The sequence below is a fragment of the Ursus maritimus genome, unplaced genomic scaffold (genome assembly GCF_017311325.1).
Source record: "Ursus maritimus isolate PB19 unplaced genomic scaffold, ASM1731132v1 scaffold_8, whole genome shotgun sequence".
NCBI lineage: Eukaryota > Metazoa > Chordata > Mammalia > Carnivora > Ursidae > Ursus > Ursus maritimus.
The window spans coordinates 42,652,900-42,658,899 of NW_024426996.1; the positions used below are offsets into that span (position 1 = coordinate 42,652,900).

Below are 6,000 nucleotides of genomic sequence, written 5' to 3' on the forward strand. Positions count from 1 at the left end.
AGAATTTATGGAAATCCGTATAAATGTTTAAAATCAAGGCTTACGTTTAATGATGTTAATGCCTTAAGCAAGGTGTATGTTATCTTTCTAGTCTGGGCTTCAACTGTCTAAAACCTGACACTAACCCCAGAAATCACCCCATTGCAACAGCCAATGACGATACTCTTTTTTTTTTTTTTTCTGGAGAGAGCTGCACTTTATTTGCAAAGAAAAACCATGTGATGTCTTTTTCTTCCCTTTTTTTCTTTCTTTTTCCTCAAAATACATATCATTAAGTCATTTGTTTTGGCCTCTACAGCCTATCATACTGTTAATTTTTTTTTCAAATTTTATCTTAATGACAATGTAAGATGTGTTCCAATTTATGTGATCATACCTACAAAAGCCTTGGATTTATTTTTGAGATATATTTGTCTCATATAGAAATCCTGGCCATTTTTTTTAAATATTTTATTGTTGCTTATGGAGTTTCTTAATAGAAATTTCAGTTTCTAAAATAACTGTGAAATTAATGTCACTTGATCGTAGATAACAAAATAGTTTCTGAAGATTCTGCTGGGAGTAAAGTCACTATGTTTGCCTCAAAATAATTTGTTTTTTTTTGTTTTGTTTTCTTGATGTCATCATACTGTTTCTCATGAAGTGCCATGCGAATAAAGGAAACTTAAAAAATGTTAAAGAGGCACCTGTATCTGGACTGAAATCTCAGTTATTGAAACACAATTAATTCCTGTATCCATCATATTTAGGGGGCAGATTTCAGCATGTTGACTTTGGTTTTTCAGTTCGCATTTTATAACCAACAATTGTTTTTAAAAGAGGTAAAAAAAAAAATTCACAGTCCATAAGGCCAGGCTGTATTTACTCACAAATGATTTATATTCACAATGGGAAACATGCTACAGTTTTGTTACAGTTTTGAGATGCCCACACATCCGTAGATAATAAATCAATATGGCTGCTGTTAGAAAGAGAAGAAAACCCTATGTCTTTATCTTTCCAGAAATGCTCCAGAAATTCCTGTGGAAGGCATTTCTAATGCATAGAGTCGCTTCATAAATGTCAGTCTACAAAACCCAAAAACGCTCATTTGATTCTTAGGAAAATTGAGAGTAAAAAATTACGTTTATGTTAAATCTGATTTTTTATAAATTCGGGTAGCTAACATAACTCTCATGAGAACACACACACATACCTTAAAATAATGTATAATGAAGTTTGAATTGTTCTAGTAGTAAAGGAGTTTATAAAGACATCAATGAACGGTATAAAAATGAGTAATGCATTTTGGGGTATCACCAAAAATAGATTGCTGTTTAAAAAATTCCTGTTCTTTCTCTTTTTTTTCCCAACCTTTTCTTCTCTTCTCTCTTCCTTTCTCTCAAATCCATGGAATACATACAAAAATATTTACTAAGGAGACTCAGATACAAAACAGGAAGTAAGCAGATAAGAATAAGTACAGTAAGGGGTGCCTGGGTGGCACAGCCATTAAGCGTCTGCCCTCGGCTCAGGGCGTGATTCCGGCGTTATGGGATCGAGCCCCACATCAGGCTCCTCTGCTATGAGCCTGCTTCTTCCTCTCCCACTCCCCCTGCTTGTGTTCCCTCTCTCGCTGGCTGTCTCTCTCTCTCTGTCAAATAAATAAATAAAATCTTTAAAAAAAAATAAGTACAGTAAAAACAAAACATGTAAGCAAATTTTGAAAAGTGTACCAATAGGCAGTGTGCTAAAGGTATCATCACAAAACACATGTTGACTGATACACACAGGAGAAGGGTCAGTGACATGACAATTCTAAACTTTGTGTAACTGATGTGCCTAAGATAAGACAATTCTAGAAGATTAAGATTAGATTTGGACTCTTAAACCTCATAGTATAGGAGCGCCTGGGTGGCTCAGTCAGTTAAGTGCCCAACTCTTTATTTAAGCTCAGGTCATGATCTCAAGACCCTGAGCTCCTCGTCAGGCTCCAAGCTCACCATGGAGTCTGCTTGTCCCTCTCTCTCTGCTCCACCTTTCTCCCCTCAAATTAATTAATTAATTAGTTAGTTAATTGATTCAATCTTAAAAAAAACAGGGGGCAACATTTTTAAAAAATTAAGAAAACCTCATATTACAATCTCAGATTTAATACCTGGTGACAGTGTGAACTTGGAAAAGTTACTTCTCCTTGGATCTCCAAAGAATAACTAAGATTGACCCAAATTTTCAGGCATACCTTGTTCAACTACATCTGCAATAGTTTGGTTGTAGAGTGTTTATTTATCTGATGCATTAAAATATTTCGTATTAGCTTGAAGTGTTAATTATATGTGAAAATGCATACACATGAAATACGGCTTCCAAATTATTTAGTTCCAATACAACGAATAGAGATTATAAAATCAATTCTTAAAAATAAAAGCATTTTGCAGTTAATGGGTCCCAAACAAAATCAAAGTACTTCTCTAACTTATACATGTATTTGATATATGACACTAACTATATCTTAAAATACTGCTCTATTGAGATTGAACCCAGTGAATCCCAATATTCTGCGCCATAAGAAACTTTAAAATCCATTTCTGTCACTACATTCTGCTTGTGGGTATGCCATTAAAATAATAATATGTTTACTCAAATTCTTCTGATACTCTTGTCAATATGATATTCTAGTAATCCTTGATTCTCTGCTTTTGCCTGCAGAATAAGAAAGTGGTTATGAATGAAGGTATGTTTTATTCCAAATCATGTCTCATTAGAGCTTTTACTTACTTCACTATAGGAAACGGGGGTCATGACAGAGAAAAAGTATGAGCTGTAGCTACTGCATCCAAACTGCTTTCCAACCAGGCATTTCTATGAACTGAAAATTAGACCTGGTTGTGTTTATGTCTTGCTATTTCACTTTGATAGAGGCTAGCGACACAAAAATATAGATTGTAAATTCTTAACAAAACATGATCAATCTGGAAGACTAACTCTAACCCTAAGATCAGTTCCCAGCACTCGTGGTCAAAAATATAAAGTACCAAACACCCAAGGGAACAGTATTACAAACACTCAGCTCAGTAGGAAGGAAGGCTGATTGTAGCTACACATATCATTAACTGGTTACTAGGAGGTAGGAATTTTGTGCATATATTCTAATACAATCTACATATCAACCTACAAACTAAATAATTCAGTGTCATTTTATAGATGAGAAAATTGCCTAACTAGATATATAACTTGACCAAGGTCATAATTTCTAAGAGATTCAGGATTCAAGCCTAGATTTCTCTGATTTCAGACTCTACACTATTTCCACTTGACCGTATTACAAACCCATTGTGAGATGCTATAATTCTAACAATGTTATCACATAGAATCAAGGATATGGCATCCTTGCACACTGGAATTCTCTTTTTTTCTTTTTAAGCAATTAAGCTCTACTAGATCATGAACAAAAACCTAAATTTGCTTCTCAGTTAATTAGCTCGCTAATAAAACAAATTTAAATTTTGTATCCCTCCATCAGAAAAATATATTGATTTCAAAATTATATATAAACAATAGCTGCTTAGTCATTTTTTTTTTAAGATTTTTTAAATTTATTTATTCGACAGAGATAGAGACAGCCAGTGAGAGAGGGAACACAAGCAGGGGGAGTGGGAGAGGAAGAAGCAGGCTCATAGCAGAGGAGCCTGATGTGGGGCTCGATCCCAGAACGCCGGGATCACGCCCTGAGCCGAAGGCAGACGCTTAACCGCTGTGCCACCCAGGCGCCCCTGCTTAGTCATTTTTTAACAATTTAATACTTTTCTTAAACTTTAAATATAACCTCTTAATTCTACTATTTCTAAATTGGCCATATTCTTTCACCAAGAACATTAAAGCAAATTTCTAATTACACCTCCAATGACTAAAACATGTGGAAAGCCCTTTTTACTTTCCCTGCTGTATTCCCAGGAAGGCAAGTGATCAATTGTTAATATAACTTTGTGGTTTTTTTAATGTTTTTTTATTATATTATGTTAGTCACCATACAGTACATCCCTGGTTTCTGATGTAAAGTTCGATGATTCATTACTTGCGTATAACACCGAGTGCACCATGCAATACATGCCCTCCTTACTACCCATCACCAGCCTATCCCATTCCCCCACCCCCTCCCCTCTGAAGCCCTCAGTTTGTTTCTCAGAGTCCATAGTCTCTCATGCTTCATTCCCCTTTCTGATTACCCCCCCCTTTCTTTATCCCTTTCTTCCCCTACCGATCTTCCTAGATCTTATGTTCCATAGATGAGAGAAATCATACAATAATTGTCTTTCTCTGCTTGACTTATTTCACTTAGCATCATCTCCTCCAGTGCCGTCCATGTTGCAGCAAATGTTGAGAACTCGTTCTTTCTGATAGCTGAGTAATATTCCATTGTATATGTGGACCACAACTACTTAATCCAGTCATCTGTTGAAGGGCATCTCAGTTCCTTCCACTATTTAGCTATTGTGGACAATGCTGCTATAAACATTGGGGTGCATATGGCCCTTCTCTTCACTACGTCTGTATCTTTGGGGTAAATACCCAGTAGTGCAATGGTTGGATCATAGGGTAGCTCAATTTTTAACTTTTTAAGGGACCTCCACACTGTTTTCCAGAGTGGCTGTACCAACCTGCATTCCCACCAACAATGTAGGAGGGATCCCCTTTCTCCACATCCTCTCCAACAATTGTTGTTTCTAGCCTTGTCGATTTTTGCCATTCTAACTGGCGTAAGGTGGTATCTTAGTGTGGTTTTGATTTGAATTTCCCTGATGGCTAATGATTTTGAACATTTATTCATGTGTCTGTTAGCCATTTGTATGTCATCATTGGAAAAGTGTCTGTTCATATCTTCTGCCCATTTTATGATTTGTTTATTTGTTTCTCGCGTATTGAGTTTGAGAAGTTCTTTGTAGATCTTGGATACCAGTCTTTTATCCGTAGTATCATTTGCAAATATATTCTCCCATTCCTTGGGCTGCCTCTTAGTTTTTTTGACTGTTTCCTTGGCTGTGCAGAAACTTTTAACTTGATGAAGTCCCACAAGTTCATTTTATCTTTTGTTTCTCTTGCCTTTGGAGATGTGTCATGAAAAAGGTTGCTTTGGCCGATGTCCTAGAGGTTGCTGCCTATGTTCTCCTCTAGGATTTTGATGGATTCCTGTCTCACATCGAGGTCTTTCATCCATTTGGAGTTTATCTTTGTGTATGGTGTGAGAAAGTGGTCAAGTTTCATTCTTTTGCATGTAGCTGTCCAATTTTCCCAGCACCATTTATTGAAGAGACTGTCTTTTTTCCACCGGATGTTTTTTCCTGCTTTATCAAAGATTAGTTGCCCAAAGAGCCGAGGGTCCATTTCTGGGTTCTCTATTCTGTTCCATTGGTCTATGTGTCTGTTTTTGTGCCAGTACCATGCTGTCTTTGTGATCACAGCTTTGTAGTACAGCTCGAAATCTGGCATTGTGATGCCCCCAGCTTTGTTTTTCCTTTTCAACAGTTTCTTGGCTATTCGGGGCCTTTTCTGGCTCCATACAAATTTAAGGACTATTTGTTCCAGTTCTTTGAAAAATGTCATCAGTATTTTGATTGGGATATCATTGAAAGTGTAGATTGCTCTGGGTAGCATGGACATTTTAACTATGTTCATTCTTCCGATCCATGAGCATGGAATATTTTTCCATCTTTTTGTGTCTTCCTCAATGTCTTTCAAGAGTGATTTATAGTTTCTAGAATATAGGTCCTTTACGTCTCTGGTTAAGTTAATTCCAAGGTAACGTATGGTTTTTGGTGCTATTGTAAATGGGATGGATTCCCTAATTTCTCTTTCTTCAGTCTCATTATTCGTGTATAGAAATGCAACTGATTTCTACGCATTGATTTTGTATCCCACACATTACTGATGATTGCTCTATAACTTCTAATAGTTTGGGAGTGCATTCTTTTGGGTTTTCCATATAGAGTATCATGTCATCTGCGAAGAGACATTTTGACTTCT

At 36.4% G+C, this 6,000-nt stretch overlaps 1 protein-coding gene across 1 annotated transcript in view; it reads right to left on the reverse strand.

Moving 5' to 3' along the window:
• SPATA18 (spermatogenesis associated 18) overlaps positions 1–6,000 on the reverse strand; it is a 47,600-nt gene that overhangs the window by 22,326 nt on the left and 19,274 nt on the right. The gene's annotated exons all lie outside the window — the stretch shown is intronic.